The following is a 17,232-nucleotide window of genomic DNA, read 5'->3' as shown; positions in this document are numbered from 1 at the left end:
TTGCACTTGAACTAACAGTGACTACACCAAAACCACAGGTCTTGAAATATCATATATTAAGGGGCAAAAGAACCTGCATTGTATCTGAAAATATCATGCTCAGCAAACTTAAGTATAATCATGAATGAAAAAAAAAAGACAAATGTTCAAAGAATTAACAGACTTCTAGGATTTTATTGCAAAAAGACCAGAACTTAATAGAGAATTTGACATATAAGATACAAGAAAAATATATGGTAAACATCAAAGACTAATTGCAAGAAACTCAATTAAGACAAATTGTTTATTCTTTATACATGGAAAAATAAACCATATTTCTAAGATTGTCATTAGTAAGAGGGTAGTTTGAAAGAAAGAGTGGAGTAGGTATGATGTGATTCAAAAAAGCAAAATGATAGAGGAAAAGGGAAAAATTGTAATTATTTCATGCAAATGAGTTGCAAGAAAAAGAACTGATGGAAAGGAATTAGATGGGGCAGGAGGGCAGGTAATTCTGGAATCTACTCTCATCAAGAATGGGTTTGAGAGGGAACAGTACACTTACACACATGTGTATGCATATGTATATGTGCATGTATATGGATAACAGTATTCTAAATTCAGAAAGAAATGAGAGGGTAAAGGAATAGGAAAAGGGGAGAGGATGAGGGAGGGATAGAGGATAAGAAAAAGTGTTATAGAAAGAAGTATAGATTAAGTGGAATGGAACAAAGAGGGAACAACATGTATTTAGAAGGGTATGAGATATTCTAAATTTCAAAAGAAATAAGGGGGGAGAGGGATAGTGTATAGGAAGAGGGTAAAGGAAGGATTCTTGGAAGAGATAGATTAAAGAATAGGAGAGCAAGTAGAAGTAAAGTAGAGGAATGAGGAGGGAAAGGAATATAGTGAAGATAGTGAGGAAAATAAAACATGCAATTATAATTTGGAATGTGAATGGAATGAGTTTACCTATAAAATAAAAACAGAGCAAACTAAAAATTTGAAGTCAATATTATGTGACTTAAAATAAATTCTGTAAAAATGAGACATAAAGGTCAGCATATAATAAAGGCCAGGAGTTGAATGTATTGCATAAAAAATGCAGGGATAGTACTCATTATCTCAGACAAAGTTAAAGCTAAAATCTGACTTAATGAAAAGAAAAATAGGGAAACTAAGTGGCCAGTCATATTAATTTATAGTTTTAGGCCATATAAAATAACCAGACAGAATAATTTGTTTTTACAGTTTACCAGCCAAAACAGACACAGGAACTATATAAATATAAACACAAAACAACTTTTATACAAACAAAACTAGATCTAAATAACAGAGGTATTATTTATTATACATGGGTAGATAAATCTTATATAGCTTAACCCTCCCCCAAAAATTAACAAAACTAATCTATTTCTTTAATGTTATATGAATTAAATTACTAAAAAAAAATCTGTCAAAAAATAAAATAATAACAGGGTTCATTTCGAAGGGAAATGCAAGTCAGGAACTTCTAGGAAACCTGGGGGAAAAGTTGCAAAGGAACTAAATTCAGTAGTATCGGGTCTTAAACCATATTATAAGGTGAGAGCAGTGCAGAAATGTAAAATAGATAATTTTCATTATTTTAAATTAAAAAATATCCCATGTACATAAAATCTATGTAGCCAAGAGTAGAGTGAATGCAGAAAATGCTGCAGTAGAGAGGTGGAACTTGTATAAACAATCACCCAGATAGAATGTGACTGAGTAGGAATATTGTTGTGATCTAAGTAATGATGGGCTGACGGATTTAGAAAAAAATATGGAAAGACTTGGACTTATGAAGGAAGATGTCATCTACCCTGAGTGACATAGACAAGTAGAAATTTAAGCATAATATGGTCTTACATATATGAGTTTGAGTGTACATGTGTATATATGTATGTTTTTCTCTCTCTGTGTCTTTCTGTGGGTATGATTATGTGTGTGTGGTTGTATTCATATCTATAGTCATAACTATAGCTATCTCCATGCTTAATTATAACCTTCGTGGTGGTAGGTAATGAAAGGGAAAAAAAAATAAAGTCAAAAGTACACAGCAAATGACAAAATAAACCATACAGAGAAGCAAAGAAAAAAGGACAGCTTTGAAAATAATGTGTAGTATTCAAGATATAGGTTTTCTTGAAATGGAAATTTATTGCTTTGTGTTGAACCCTCTCTTGTGTTCTGCTGTGTATATGGCAATTTTTTTTCTTTTCTTATATCGTATTTAAGTTTAATATAAATGTAGAAACTAAATGAGAGTGTAAACAAGCAGTGTAACAAAAGTAGAAACTTAAAACTAGAGCCTTAGTGTTGAGCTCTCCCCTCTCTAACAACACTCTTCTTTCTAAAATAAGGCATGTGGGGAAACAAAGATAAGAAAAAGTATGAAGGACTAGAATGAAGGTAAATATACAATTAATAATCATAACTGTAAATATGAATGGATGAACTCACTACTCACCTCATAAAATGGGAGAAGATAGCAGAATGCATTGGAAAATAGAATTCATTGTGTAATTTAAAAGAAATATTCATGAAAAAGGAATTTAAATAAAAGTCTATAGGACTTTTGAGATTCAAACTGGTAGAATAAACCTTAAATCATTACAACTCTTTCATATTTACCTCTAAACAACCACATATAGCATGCCAAAATAAATCTTGGAACAACAGATCCAGAAAAAAATGGGGTGAAATAATTTTTTTAGCCCAAGAAACTTGGAAAATAGGCAAGAATATTTGTCTTGTTATAAGGAGAACATAGTACCAGACAGGAAGTATCCCAGCAGGTCAGCAGCAAGCCCAATCTCAGCAAACAAGTGGGGTATCCTGAACCCCAGTGTGGTGGAGCAGGCAAACACCAACACTAGGACCCTGCACATGCCTCAACAAAGACAGGGGAAAGGGCAGACTCCTGCTTCAGCATAGCCCTAGACAATCAGATAACTTCCATCAACCAGACTTCCATGTCCTTCAATGTAGGCACAGGGAAGCACAGAAAAACCCCATCACACTCAGTATCAGCCAGACACCAGTATTAGGACCCTGCTCAGCACCAGGTAAGCTGCCAGACTCTTATGGCCTCTAGTAGCCCTAGTCATGGCCCCTCCCCCTTTCATCAGCACAGCATGAGACATGCGGGTTTCCCATAGGCCTCAGGGAAATATCAGTGCAACAACAGATAAGTAACCAGGACCTGCAGCAACTACCTCAAGCAGACTGAGATAGTACCCTTTTCACGCATGTGAACAGAGTTCAAATTCAAAAGAAAGAAAATAAGTAAAGGGGGTGGAGCCAAGGCAGCAGAGTGGAAGCAGGAACTCATCTGAGCTTCTCCATGATTTCTGTCAGTAACCTCTAAAAAGTGAGCAGATTTCAGAGTGACACATTCCATTGGGAGATGGAGTGTGGCATATTTCCAGTCCAGGAAAGTACACATGTAGCAATGGGCAGGGAGAGCATGGAGTGCACAGGCTGCCCCAGCATAGACCTGAGACAAGACCACATTAGAGCAAGAGCGAGCCCCAGCTTCACAGAGCTCTCACTGAGGAACAGAGGATCTGTCAGAGCTGGGTAAGAGAAAGAACAGTGCCTGCAGCAGCAAAAGCAGCTTCTCCTGGGGCTATAAGTCTGAATGTTTAAAAATCACCTACCTGAACTTCTGGGAGCCATGATGCTAAAGTAAACCCTAGCTGCTCTAATCCCCCTCCCTGACCCTGAAAACACAGAGATTATATCCCCAGTGTAAAATCCTGAAAGAGGGGAAGCAGTGGTAGGCTTTGGAGTCCTAGAGGAAGAGTATGACTGAGGCTGTGCCAAGCCTGAAGTAAAGGGCAGGAAGCATCCCAACAAACCCCTGCTCAGCTGACCAGTGGGAAATCCCAAAACCCAGGGGACTGGAGCCAGAAAGCTCTAATACTAGAGGCCCAGGTATGCCTTAGCACAATCTAGGAAATCTGCAAACACCATCAGGGGAGGCTGCCAATTGCTAAGCCTGCCCAAGCTCTAGCCCAGGGGCACAGAGGCAGAAACCTGAAGTGACCAAACCACCCCTCCCCCGCAATTTACTCTGTGAGCCTCAGGAAAAACCGGGGGAAACATTGAGAGTTCTGGCTTTGGCCTCAGTCTAGACACCCAGAGGCTACAGTACACAAAGTCAAAAACCTGGCCCCTAGCTGCCAGCTTGAGAAACATGGATCAGAGCCCTCTGTACCCTAGAAGCACAAATCCACTTTAAAAGCCAGGAAATAGGCAATCACAATGGGACAGAAACAACTTGGAAAGGGAAGACCAAAGATGATTGAATCCTATTATTGTGAATGAGAAGAATCACTTTCAGGAGACACCAATTCCATATCCACATTTGAGACCACAGAAGGAAATCTGAACTGGTCTCAAGGCCAAAAACCATACTTGGAAGAGCTCAAGAAAGATTTTAAAAGCCAAATTAGAGAGGTAGAAGATAAATTGACTAATTCTTTTAAAATTACATTGGCCAGAAGAGCTCAATGAAGAAAACAAATCCTTAAAAAGCAAAATTTGTGAACTAGGACAGGAGGTTCAAAATCTAATTGGAGAAAATACCTCTTTAAAAATGAAATCTTGGGGGGGGTGGAACCAAGATTGTGGTGTAGAAGCAGGCAAACTCCATGGACTCCCCCCATAACCACCTGAAATATCTATAAAATATGACTCTAAACAAATTTTAGAGCTACACAACCCACAAAGTGACAAAGAGAAAGAAATCTCGTGCTGAAGGCAGCACATCAGACCTACAGGAATGGTCTATCATGCCAAGCTGGGAGCAGAGTCCAGCCCTTCATGAGACTGTTATTTTACCCCCAGGGCTACTCCAACCAGTAGTGGCTAGAGCAGTTTTTGGGAGAGTGGATCACCAGCAGCTGTGATGGTTTCCAGGATTATCAACACAAAAATCTCAAAGGAAAAATAAAAGATCAGTGTGGAACTCTGTAGGAACTGGGAGACCAAGAGCATAGTGTGGTCACTGCCCGCAGGGAGAGAAGGCAAGTAGCGGAGTAGGTGTGGTGGCCCTGCAGCCACCTAAACATGTCTGCTTCAGAGTTCCTGACATGAAGATTATAGGGGGAACAAGTGACCATTCAGAGGGTAATTGCCATTGCTTTAACCTGCTTGTATCTGGATCACTGTCTGGGGTGGAGGTTCTGGGGTGTGTGACCAGTGAGCCAGAACTTGTGGAGGTTGTAGAGAGAGCACTCAAATAATAGCTCTGGCAGCTGAGAAAACCATCTTATCTGGAAGTAGAGTTATATGGAGGCAAAGAGCTCAAAAAGTCAAGTAATTGAATGGCAATATGAGCAAGCAAAGGAAGCAAAGAAAGCACAGCAATCAAACATTAGATTACTTTTTGGGGGGACAAAAAGGATCAAAGTATGGAATGGGAGGAAGACAATGAAGTCAGCACTGCTGCACCAAAAGCTTCCAAGAAAAATATAAACTGGTTAGAAGCCATGAAGGAGCTCAAGAAGGATTTTGATAATCAAGTAAGAGAAGTAAAGAAAAAATTGGGAAGAGAAATGAGAATGATGCAAGAAAATCATGAAAAGAGAGTCAACAACATGACTGAAGAAAAATAACACCTTACAAAATAGACTAAGTCAAATGGCAAAAGAAGCCCAAAAAGCCAACAAGGAGAAGAATGCCTTAAAAAGACGAATTTACCAGATGGAAAAAGAATCTCAAAAGCTCACTGAAGAAAATAATTCCTTCAAAATTATATTGGAGTAAATGGAAGATATTGACTTTATGAGAACTCAAGATACTATTAAAAAGATCCAAACAAAAGAAAAAAATGGAAGGCAGTGTGAAATATCTCATTGGAAAATCCACTGATCTGGAAAATAGATCCAGGAGAGAGAATTTAAAAATTATTGGACTACCTGAAAGCCATGATCAAAAAAGGAAACTAGAAATCATCCTTCAAGAAATTCTCAAATTAAACTGCCCTGATGTTTTAGGACCAGATGGTAAAATGGAAATTAAAACATTTCACTGATGACCTCTTGAAAAAGATCCCAAAAAGAAAGCTCATAGGAGTATTATAGCCAGGTTCTGGAGTTCCCAGAGCAAGGAGAAAATATTACAAGCACCCAAAAGGAAACAATTTGAATATTGTGGAAACACAATCAGGATAACACAGGATCTGGCACCTTCTACATTAAGGGATCAAAGGACTTGGAATATGATATTTTGTAGGTCAATGGAGCTAGGATTAAAACCACGAATCACCTATGCAGCAAAATTGAGTATAATGATCCAGGAGAAAATATGGTCATTCAATGAAATAGAGGACTTTCAAGCATTCTTGATGAAAAAACCAGAGTTAAATAGAAAATTTAACATTCAAATACAAGATGTAAGAGAAGTTTGAGAAGGTAAACAGGGGAAAGAAATCATAAGGAACTTGTCAAAGATGAACTATTTACATTCCTACGTGGAAAAACAATGATTGTAACTTATGAAACTTTTCTCAGTATGAGGATAGTTGAAGGGAATATAAATGTATATAGATGTATATGTACATATATATGTCTATATAGGACGGTATGTGTACATATGAATACATATGTGAGTTTGTATATATGTGTACATGTATACACAAACAAAAGACACAGAATCAGTTGAATAGAAAGGGATGATATTTAAAAATTAAAATTAAGAAGTGAGAGAAGAAAAAGACGAAGTGAGAGAGGAACATAATGAGAGAAGATAGAGAGAGACAAAATAGGGTAAATTATCTCATATAAAAGACACAAGGGAAAACTTTTACAATGGAGGGGAAGAACAGGAAGGCAAAAGGGAATGGGTCAACCTTACTCTCATTTAATTTGACTTAAGGAGGGAATAACATACACACTAAATTGGGTATCTTACCCTATAGGAAAATAGGAGGGAAGGGATAAGAGAGAAGAAGAGAGAAGGGAGGACAGTTTGAGGGGGAAGGTAGTTAGAAGCATACACTTTTGAAAAGGGACAGGGTCAAAGTAGAAAATAGAAGAAGTGGTGGGCAGGATAGGTTGGAAGGAAATATAGTCAGTATTCACAATACATCCACTATGGAAATATTTTGCATAACTACACATATACAACCTAAATGGAATTGCTTTTCTTCCCATTAAGGGTGGGTGATGAGGGAAGAAAGGAAAGAATACAGAATTCAAGGTTTTAAAATCAAATGTTTTTTTTAATATTTTTTTACATGCAACTAGAAACTAAGATATACAGGCACTGGGGTATAGAGATCCATCTTCCCGTACTGGAAAGTCAGAGGGGGAAAGGTAGAGGATATAGGAGAGAGCAGATTGGGGGAGGGGTTATTCAATGGGATACCTGTTTGGGGATGGTGGGTAGCGGACAGACAGGGAGAAAATTTGTAACACAAAATCTTTTGGAAATGAATGATGTTAACTAAAAATAAACATAAATTTATAATTAAAAAATTTTAAAATAAATAAAATCTGAGCATATGGCAAAGGACCTTTAAAACCTAATCAAGGAAAATAATTCCCTAAAAATTAGAATCAGTCAAGTCAAAGCTAATGGGTCTATGAGGAATCAATAATCAGTCTAACAAAACATAAAGATAGAAAAAATTAGCAGAAAATCCAAAATATCTGATTGGATAAACAACTGATCTGGAGAGCAGATCCAGGAAAGAAAATCTAAGAATTATTGGACTACTGGAAATCCCATGCTGAAAAAAACAAAAAACAAAACCAAAAACCAAAAACAACAACAACAAAAAAACACACAGCCTGGACAGCATGCTCCAAGAGATTATCACACAAAACTGTTCAGAGGTCCTAGAATCAAAGGGTAAAATAGTTATTAAAAGAATTTACCAGACTCCTCCTGAAAGAGATCCCAAATTGAAAACTCCAAGAAATATAGTAGCCAAATTCCAGAATTGTAAGGTCAAGGAGAAAATACTCAAGCAGCCATAAAGAAACAATTCAAATATTGTGGATCAATAGTCAGGATAACAAAGGATTTAGCAGCTTCTACATTAAAAGATCAGAGGGATTGGAATGTGATATGTTGTAAGGCAAAAGAGATTGGACCACAACCAAGGATCAACTACCCAGCAAAACTGAGCATAATCTTTCAGACAAGTAAATTGTCATTCAATGAAATAAAGGACTTCCAGTCTTTCCTGATAAAAAAGCCAGAGCTCAATGGAAAATTGGATCTCCAATTACAAGACTTAAGAGAGACATAAAAATGTAAACAAGGGACACACACACACACACACACACACAATTTGTAATTCAGTAAGAGCAAACTGTTTATATCTGTATATGGGAAGCTGATACCTGTCAATATTAAGATTTATATAATTAACGTGACATTTAAAAGGGATATACAAAGAGAGAGGGTGTGGGTATAAATGAACTAATCAGAAGATAATCTTATTAAGGAGTTCAAAGAAATTGTATTGGGAGAAAAAGAAAGAAGGAAACAGAAAAGGGTAAATTATGCCACAAAAAGTGGCATAAGCACACACTATAGTAGAAGGAAAGAAGGCAGGGAGAACATTATATGAACTTTATTCTCATTGGTTTAACTTCAAGGAGAGAATAACATAATCAGTTAAGTTTAGGATTCTAACATGAAAAGACATAAAAAACTCATTATAGTAGAGGGAAAGGAGGGAGGGAGAGTAGCACTGTGTGAAATTTACTCTCATCAATTTAGGTTCAAGGAGGGAAAAACATACTCCATTAAGTATAAAAATCTATTGTGCTCTACAGGCAGTAGGAGAGGTAATGTGGGGGACCAAAATGGGGGGGGGCGTGGTTAGAAGGGAGAGAAATAGTAGAAAGAGGTAATGGTAGGTAAAGGGAGGGAGAAGCATAGGGAGGGAATACTGAAGGAGGTGGTGGTCAAAAAGAAAATCCTTAAGGAGAGGAAGGGAAAAGGGAGAAATAAAAGTATAAACAGGGGAGGGAATAGGATGGAGAGAAAGACACAGATAATAATCATATGTAAAAAAAAATATTTATAGCAGCTCTTTCTGTGGTGGTAAAGAATTTGATTATCAAGGGGATGCCTATCAATTAGGGAATGGCTAAATAAGTTGTGATATATGGATGTAATGGAATACTATTGTGGTATAAGAAATGAGGAGCATATGGACTTCATAATAACCTGGAGAGACTTATATACACTGACGTTGAGTGAGAAGAGCAGTAACAGGAAATATTTGTACACAATTACAAACATATAATATGTGTGATGACTAACTTTGAGAGACTGGGCTCCTCTCAGCAATGCAAAGTTCTAATACAGCTCCAAAAGACTCATGATATAAAGACATATTCATATCCAGAGAAAGAACTACAGAGTCTGAATGCAGACTGAAGCAGATTTCTTGTTCTCTTTCTTTTTTTAAAATTTCTTCTTTCTCATTGTTCACTCCATTTTATAATCCTTCTTTACAACCCGACTAGTGTTTAACATATAGATATATTTGTAGATTCTATATTTGATTGCATGCCATCATGTTGGGGGAGGGAGGAGAAGGGGTAGGAGAGGGAAGGGGAAAAATTTTGAAACCCATGGGATTGTGGAACTGAATGCTGTAAACTAAAAGTAAATAAATAAATTTTAAAAAATACATAAAAAATTATGAGAAAAAAACAAGAACAAAAAAATATCTGACCATGGAAAAGTAGTATAGTGATAGGGAAGATCAAGAACAAACTTAGAAGAAGAAGGCAACAACATTAAAACACCTATCATCAAAATCCCAAAGAAAATTGGGATATGGTCTCAAGCCCTCCCCCCTCCCCAAATGGAAGAGCTCAAAAAGGAACTTAAAAATCATAAAAGAGAGGTAGAAAAAATGGGAAAAGAAATGTCAGTGATGGAAAGAATTATGAAATAAAAGAGTCAACAGCTTGGAAAACAAAAAAGAGCTATGCCCAAAGGGCTATAAAAATGTTCATACACATTGACACTGTAATACCACTTCTAGGACTGTATCCCAAAGAGATCATACAAATGAGATAATAACCCACGTGTATAAAAATATTTATAGCAGCTCTTTTTGTGGTGGCCAAGAATTGGAAAATGAGGGGGATGCCCATCAACTGAGAAATGGTTGAACAAGTTGTGGCATGTTAATTCAATGGAATATGGTTGTGCTATAAGAAGTGATGAGCAGACAGACTTCAGAAAAACCTGGAAATACTTACACAAACTGATGCTGAGTGAGAGGAGCAGAACCTACAGTAGAACATTATGCAGAATTACAGCCATAGTGACTAAATGTCATTGACTTGACTCCTCTCAGCAATATAAGGTTCTCAGACAACTCCAAAAGGCTCATGATGGAAAATGCTATCCACTTTCATAAAAAGAATTATGGAGTCTGAATGCAGATCAAAGCATACTATTTGCCCTCTTTCTTTTTTTTTTCTTTCTTGTGGTTCATTCCATTGGTTATAATTCTTTTTTGAAACATTACTAATGTGAAAATATGCTGAATTTGAATGTATATGTAGAGCTTATGTCAGATTGAATGCCATCTTGGGGAGGAGGGAGGGTGGGAAAATTTGGAACTCTCAAGCTGGTGGAAGAGAATGTTGTAAACCAAAAACAAACAAATATTTTTTTAAAAGAAAGAAAAACATCAGTGATGGCAATCCTGATCTCAGACAAAGCCAAAGCAAAAAGAGACCAAATCATTCCTCAAATGATAAATGGTTAAAGAATATGAACAATCAGTAGTCAGAGGAGGAAATCAAAGATATGTTTGGCATATGAGGAAGTACTCTGGACCACTTTTGATTGGAGAAATGCAAATTAAAACAAATCTGAGGTACCACCTTACACCTATCATATTAAGTGGAAAATAAAGAAAAAAGATAAATGATAAATGATAAATGTTGGAGAAGATGTGTGAAAATTGGGACACTATTGTAGTGTTTGTGGAGTTGTGAACTCAACCAACCATTCAGGAGAAGAATTGGGAACTTTAGTCAAAGAGCAACCAAACTGTGCATAGCTTTTAAACCAACAATTCCACTACTGGGCCTGTATCCCAAAGAGATCATAAAAATGGAACAGTTTCTACATGTGCAAAAATGTTTGTAGGTGCCCTTTACATGGTGGCAACATATTGTAAATTGAAGGGATGCTTATCAATTGGGGAATGACTGAACAGAATAAGGTATATGAATGCAATGAAATACTATTTTGCAACAAGAAACCAACAGCCAGATTTCATAAAAAACTAGAAAGACTTTTATGAACTGATACAAAGTGAAATGAGCAGAACCAGGGCAACTTTGAACACAGCATCAGCAACTGTGTAATGAGCAACTATTAATGACTGAGCTCTTTCAGCAACACTATGATCCAACACAAGCACTAAGAATTCACAAAGGAAAATGCTATCCACATTCAGATAAAGAACTGATGGACTCTGAATGCATATTGAAGCATACTTTTTCACTTTATTATTTTTCATGTTTTTTTTTTCCATTTTGATCTGTTTCTCTCACAACTATGACTAATATGGAAATACGTTTTACATGATAGCATATCTATAACTTATTTATTCCTATCATTTTAGAAAGAAGGCAGGGTAGGGAGGAAGGAAGAAAAATTTGAAACTAAAAATCTTGTAAAACTTAATGACAAAAATTATCTTGACATGTTATTGGGAAAATGCAAAATCTTACTTAAAATACAAATAAAAGACCACAGCAAAATCTTCTTTTCTTTTTCCTTGACATTTGTTATTAGATGACATCATGGTAAATTAATGTGCCACCATTTTTTATTTATTCTGTTCACAAATTTTTCTTTTAACTGGTTTTGAAAATTAGTTCATTTTATTGATAAAATTCATTAGTATGCTCCTACTTTTTATAAATGTGTAAGACTAAGTTATCTCATTCTAAAACTTGTTTTCAAGTTTGAAGGGAGGGAAATTGGAAGCACGTACTTTTGAAAAAGGACAGGGTCAAAGTAGAAAATAGAACAATTGGGGGGCAGGATAGGATGGAGGGAAATATAGTCAGTCTTTCACAATATATCCCCTATGTAAATGTTTTGCATAGCTACACATGTACAACCTATATTGAATTGCCTATCTTCCCAGTAAGGGTGGGTGATGAGGGAGAAAGGGAAAGAGTCTGGAATTCAAAGTTTTAAAATCAAATGTTTAATATATATATATATATATATATATACATTTGCATGAAACTGGGAAATAAGATATACAGGCACTGGGTTACAGAGATCCATCTTGCCCTACTTGAAAGTCAGAGGGGGGAAGGGGAAGATATAGGAGAGAGCAGATTGGGGGAAGGGGTATACAGTGGGATTGCAGTTTTGCGGTGGTGGGTAGGAGAAAGACAGGGAGAAAATCTGTAACTCAACATCTTGTGGAAATGAATGATGTAAACTAAAAATAAACATAAAATTTAATTTAAAAGAATTTTAGATTTTTCTTCATGTTATGATGATTTCTATTTCAATTTTGTTTTGCTAAATATCTCTGTTTATGAGTTTTAACCATATATATATATGGATTGAGTTTACCTATGAAAATAATGCTTCCTGAATAGTTAAAGAAAAACAAAACTCATGGGAGAATGACTTATCATTGGAATGGTGAATAAAAGAGTTTGTGGTTTAGGCTTAATCCTGAATCCAACATCCCCAAGAAACTTAATTTCATGAAATATTTGGTCATCTTGTACTGCCACACATATCTTAAGTATTTTTTTAAAGCAATTGGGGTTAAGTAACTTGCTCAAGGTTACATGGCCAGGTGTTTCTGGGTGGGTACTAATTGTCTGAGCCCGGATTCGATCCCCAGGTCATCCCAACACTGGAGCTGGTTCTCTTACTCGCTGTGCTACTGGCCACTCCATTACATATTTTTTTTTTAAATCACAATTAAAATAATTATAACTTTTTACAATTGATGGTAGAGGAAACAGGGACAAATTCTAAGGAGAACTCAGTAAGACTCTATTAAATCTACATGTATTTTAATAGGAAAGTGGGCATAGAGATCATTTTCCTCCCCCCAAAAAATGACAACTATGAAGCACACAGGTTAAGATATACTTTCTAATGTTAGAAAAGTCACTAAATAATTTATCAAGAACATTTTTTTCAATAAAAACATAAAAATCACTTGATATAGTAAGTACAAAATATCATTAAAATGAAATTCTTTATATTTTGACAGAACATGCATGGTTCCAAATGAGGGATACATTTTTATATCATCTATATAAATTAGGATCATTGACCTTTTAAAATAAACACCAAATACCTCTCTGTCTCTCTCTCTCTGTATCTGTCTCTGTCTCTCTTTCTCTCTCTCACACACCAACACACACACACACACCTATACATATATATGTGTGTGTATGTATGTATATTTGAATGATATATGGTGGACAAGTGAAATAGCTACAAGCTGCAATATTTAGAAAAACTGTTAAAACTTAAAGATGGAGATAGAGAAAAAAATAGATATTGATGTAGACTATCAATCACCATTTCTTAATAAACTTTAAATTATATAAATCAGTTGCCACAATAAGAAGACCAAAATGAGTTAAAAATTACCTATGTCAGTGAATATGGGGTCTTTGAAAAGTAGAATGATACATGAGGCCAAAGAAATTCTCCTTTAAAAAATAAACTCTAAAAGTCTTATGGAAGAAGAGGTATCATAGAAGATCAAAAGCAATTTCGCCTTATAAAATGTGAGACACAATGGAGGAAACAAAAATAAGCTTGCTAAGAGATCTTACTAAGGAAAATCATCCCAGGGACATTTAAAGGTAGAATTAGAAAGAAGATAAAAAAAGTATTAAAAAGTTCATTGTGTCATTGACTTTTAGGGCTCAGCACCCAAATGACATACTCTTTTCATATTTTTAAAGCACCTGTGTTCTTTTGTTTTGAACCATCACAAAACTAGAAGCAGCTACCATAGACATCATGATTTCTTATCTGCCCAAAGACTCAGAAACTATTTTGGAAATTCCCATCAGTTTCCAGAATTGCTGCAGGCACATACTTTCTGTAATAGGCACTGGTACAAGTTTGATTCAACCTCTATTAAATTATCAAATGAAGATCTCCTAGAAAATATCTATAGAATAGTTGTCCATTTTTATAAGTGATTTTATATGAAAATAATCTGTGTACAATTAAGGCACTGTTGTTGAATATATGAGGAGGAAACAGGCAGGCATTTACAATAATATTCTCTAGAACACCACATTTTTAGACAGTACAGATAGCTAGAAGATCCCATTGTATTTATTATCTGTTATTTTTTTTAAAAACCCATTTGATTAGCTATAGTGAAATATTGCTTTACAATCTCTTATATTCAAGTGATATTATTATCCTTATAATTGTATATATATATATATATATATATATATATATATATATATATACACCTCCTCCACCATGGTGTTAGACATTCATGTGTCAAAATAATTCAAGATAGATTGAGAAAGATAATGACAAAGGTCACTTTGTAGCATGGAGCCCTGTACAGACTAATTAGACTTAGCTGATATCTTAGCTTGTTCTTTGGCTTTGGTAAACTGCCTTTTTCTCTTTCTTTATATTGTTTTCTTTATGTAATTCATGACTCTGAGTTGCGAAGAGGGATATATTAGGCAATGAACATGGTGGGAAAAAACAAGTGCAGCAGCTGTGTTGCTATGAAGATCAGAGACTCTCAAACAGATTCTATCCCAGAAGGCACCAGTTGATGACATTTTAAAATTTTGGATTTCTGGGTGTGTTGGTGGGGGTGGTAATTTCTGGGACAGAAGAGTTGCAAAGAGTTAGTTTAAGAGTTGAAGAATTAGGGTTTGCTGATATCTTAATATAGATTGAGGGAGGTTGAGGATCTTAGGGTACAGTAAAAGGGGGACAAAGATTTGGAACAAGAGGAGAGCTAGAAGAAAGTAAAGTAATCAAGGTATATTGAAGAGAAAGAATACTTATAATATCAGAATCTGTCAAAAAGTCTGGAAATAAGTCAATTTCTACTAGGATGCTTCATGGAAGGGAAAGAAACATCACATCAGTTAAACCAGTAGACTATTTATAGGGTTCTTGTCAGGATCAAGCAGAACCAGATAATGGTGGACAGGGGAGGAAGTGGGGAGCCTGGGCTTGACTTACAGGTCAGGGTTGGAGAAGCAGTGCTAATTCCTTTTGAGGAAGTGTTACTTGGAATTTGGTAGCTAATTGATATTCAAATTCCCTCCCTGCAGGAAAAGGGGCTATTAGCCATTGATATAGGACTTACTTTGGAAGAGTTACTGGGAAGATTCAGATTTCTCTAGAGTTTTTTTTTTTTCATTTAGAGGGATAGAGGTTACTATTTATTGCATTTACTGCATTATCAGCTCTTGAGATTTAGAACTTGTTCTCCATCCTAAGACAATTTGTAGAGGGCAGGATCGTGTAATACATGCTTACTAAATGCTCATCTGAAATTTCTGTTAAAGAATTTAAAAGACCTCTGACACTTCATTTGGTGATGCCTTGTCTTACAACTTGTGAAAGAGAAGGTCGTTGTAGCATCTAATCTAAATGATGGTAGTCTTAGGGAATAATGAAGGTGGGAAAGGGCCAAAGAAGGCCTTTATGCCACCTGAAGAAAAAGACTTCACAGACATCTCTTGCTCTCTGGAGGCCCCCAACAATGAAGATACTCAAATGATCAGGCTCCCTGGGGTGAATGCCAGGCAAATCCAGTAAAAAGACAAGACATAGAAGAAGAAAAAGGAGAAAGACACAAGAATGAGTTCAAGAAGTGACAAGGAGGGAAAGGAGGTCCTAGGTAACAAGAGTAGCAAAGTACGAGACACTAAAGGAGATGAGAGGAAAACAGAAAGGGAGATACCAAGTCTCACCAATGAACAGTTTGAGGAGATTTTCCAATGCATGCTTAAGAAGTCCCTGCAGTAGTGCCTAGATATGACCTGTGGAGCGAAGGAGACAAGTACTACTACTATTGATGTGGGTGGGAAGCTGCTGGGGATACTTTATTCCCCTGGAATCCCTCTTTCTAAAGAAGATATGACTGTTTCTGGGACCCAGTCATACAAATCAGATTGCTTATCCTCAGAGAAGAAACAGAACAAACTTTCCTTTAGTAACAAAACAAAATAAGCAAAAGATGAGAAACCCAAGTTAAACAAAATTGTTCATAAGCACAGATAGTGGTCAACCAAGGAAAGCCCAATCTGTGATTAGGAAGAAACTGGAGGAGAACAGACAAGCAATTTCAGTCAGTGTGTAGCCTGGGTGCAATGCTACTTCCCCAAATGTGAAAAGTGGAGACAACTACATGGGAATAGTGACCCCTCAGTCCTTCCAGATGACTGGTCATGTAGTCAAAATACAGATCTGCAATTTTATTATTGTGACATTCCTAAGGAAACCTAGTAAGGGGGTGAGAGTGATATGGTTTATGCTTCCTACATGCCAAGATCCATCATCTGGGTCAAGCAGTATGGTTAACCTTGGTGGCCCAGAATGGTAGAATCATATGCTGACCTGGGAGACCATTTCCTCTTTGCTTCTCAAAAAGATGTCCTGCCTTACAAATACTATGTGACATTTTTGGGGAACAACGCTTCTCGAGCCTGGATCCCTTCCAACATGTTTAAGAACTTCCAAGAGCTGTCTCTGGAACAAACTGAACCTATAAATATCAAGAATAAAGACTGTAGCCAGAAGCTGATGGCAGCCCTAGTGAAGACTGAGAGGTCCAGGAGATCAGTATTCAGGATCCAGTTAGCTTGTTTGGTTTTCACACCCACTATAAGGAGAATGCAGTAGGGTATGATAGCAGTGAGGAGGAAGGAGATTTGTTTTTCCAAGAGGTTTGAAAGTCTCATAGGGCTTTAAGCTCAAATTCTTGTATTTCAAAAGAAGGAAACAAGGAGTGCTGTTCAACTAAATACAATGCAGCCCACTTCCAAGGAGAAGCTCAAACTAAAAGGGGGAGAATGATAGATGAGCAAGATGAGACCCCCAGAAAGAAGAGAAATAAGAAGATAGTACTTCAGTGGAGAACAAAGGTATCAGTGGGAATTTACAGCCTCACCAGGCAGGCCTTAAGAAAAAGTTTATAGTTCTCCAAAGAAAGACAACAATGACCAAGCCACCTGG

The 17,232-nt window shown here is 36.4% G+C and overlaps 1 pseudogene; it reads left to right on the top strand.

Moving 5' to 3' along the window:
* Window positions 1-15,303: 15,303 nt before the first annotated feature.
* On the top strand, window positions 15,304-16,949 carry LOC138143280 (zinc finger CW-type PWWP domain protein 1 pseudogene; annotated as a pseudogene).
* Window positions 16,950-17,232: the final 283 nt, after the last annotated feature.

Source organism: Petaurus breviceps, unplaced genomic scaffold, assembly GCF_028583685.1.
Source record: "Petaurus breviceps papuanus isolate PSGF00001 unplaced genomic scaffold, PetGlider_PUasm1.0 90633, whole genome shotgun sequence".
NCBI lineage: Eukaryota > Metazoa > Chordata > Mammalia > Diprotodontia > Petauridae > Petaurus > Petaurus breviceps.
Note: the sequence above shows the minus strand (reverse complement) of the source record. Positions and strands in the feature narration are given on the sequence as shown.